At 43.6% G+C, this 1,833-nt stretch overlaps 1 pseudogene; it reads left to right on the top strand.

Moving 5' to 3' along the window:
* The first annotated feature begins 270 nt into the window (after positions 1-270).
* LOC102817314 lies at positions 271-952 on the top strand (annotated as a pseudogene).
* The last annotated feature ends 881 nt before the right edge of the window (positions 953-1,833 follow it).

Raw genomic sequence — 1,833 nt, 5'->3', positions numbered from 1 at the left:
ATATTAAAACTTTCCTATAAGAAAGCAAAGAGGAATTAAAATACTTCCTGATGAATATCAAAGAACAGCCTTCAGTATGGATTGCACCAAAATGTAAAGAACACAAAAATCCTCACAACTGGGCCAATAAATAACATCATGATAAATGGAGAAAAGATTGAAATTGTCAAAAATGTCATTTTTCTTTGATCCACTTGTAGCAGTAATAGAAGCAACAGTCATGAAATCAAATGAGAACGGGGCGGCAGTTAGCTACTGGATCTGGGGATGATGACCCGTCCCGGAGCCTGTGTGAAGCACTGCTCCTTTCCTGCCGCCCCCCTGGCCTCTGGCTTCATGTCACAGAGCATTCCCCCAGTTCTCCCCTCCCCTCCACGCCCCCCCAAGCTTCAGGAGGAGAACCTGCAGGGCTCTTGGATGGAACTGCATTTTAGTAGCAATGGGAACAGGAGCAGTGTCCCTGCCTCAGTGTTTATGTACAATGGGGACAGAGAGAAGATCCTGCTGGATGCTTAGCATGAGTCTGGATGGAGCAGCTCCAAGAGGTCCCACTGTGACAGCCCCCTGAAAGTCACTTTCAGACCCCACAAGATAGGAATAGAACTTCTGAGGTGGATGCCCACAGCCTCGGGGGCAAAGAACAACTCTCCTTCTGAGGAAGACTATATGGAAAGAAAGGAAAGAAGTTGAGAGCATCTTGAAGAAGAACTTGAACTGGATATGGGATTGGTCAAGTCAGCTAGAGATTAGTCCCCTGAAGAAGTCCTCTTCAAGCACCAAAGCACATGGCCACCCGCCGCATGAGGAACACCAGTGTCATGAAGAAGGGGGGCATCTTCTCGACAGAGTTCTTGAAGGTGTTCCTCCTGTGTCTGCTGTCCATTCACCTGTGGCCATTGGCCTTGGAATCTACATTGGAAGACACCGGACCAGCTCAGCCAGCACCTCTTGATGAAGCATTTTCTTGAGTGGGGATGGAACTTATCACCCACTGCAGGGGGTCAGCTCCTGGGTGGCTGCTGCCCTGGTCTATGTGTTCTGTCAACGAGTGGCATGGAAGAATGGAACCCAAACCATGCTAACCTATAATCATGCCTGTTGGGTCAGTTGATAGCATGTCAGACTGATTAATGTACTACAATGTTTGGTAGTAAATTTCCTTTGGATATGATATCTGAGTATAAATATTTTTAATATACGAGTCAGGATGTATTTATCTGTTACTGTAGTTCCACTCAAACACTTTGTATTTCAGAAGAAAGGATAATGTTGGTATTAAAACTACTACATTAAGGGACTTGTCAAAAATAAATATCATGGCCTCATATGCAAAAAAGCAATCAAATGACATATTGCATTAGGCAAATATGCTGGACAAGACTTTTTTAAAGTGTTCAACAGCAAAGATATCAATCTGAGGACTAAGGTGCATCAGATCCAAGGTATGGTATTTTCAATGACCTCATGTGCATGTGAAAGTTGGACAATGATTAAGGAAGACAATTAAATAACTGCTGCACTTGAGTTATGGTGTTGAAGACAAATATTAAAAATACCAAAGTAGCCAGAAGAACAAACAAATCTGTCTTGGCAGAAGTACAGCCAGAATGCTCCTTAGAAGCCAGAATGATGAAAGTTCTCTCATACTTAGGACATGTTATTAGGAGGGATCATTTCCTAGAGAAGAACATCATGCTTGGTAAAGTGGAGGGTTAGAGAAAAAGAGGAAGATTTCTAATGAGATGAATTGGCACATTGGCCGCAGCAATGGACTCAAGCGTGACAATGATTGTGAGGACAGTGCACACCTGGGCAGTGTTTCATTCTGTTGTG

The sequence above is a fragment of the Chrysochloris asiatica genome, unplaced genomic scaffold (assembly GCF_000296735.1).
Source record: "Chrysochloris asiatica unplaced genomic scaffold, ChrAsi1.0 scaffold00007, whole genome shotgun sequence".
Taxonomy (NCBI): Eukaryota; Metazoa; Chordata; class Mammalia; order Afrosoricida; family Chrysochloridae; genus Chrysochloris; species Chrysochloris asiatica.
The sequence above is the reverse complement of the archived record's forward strand: the minus strand, read 5'-3'. Positions and strand labels throughout refer to the sequence as shown.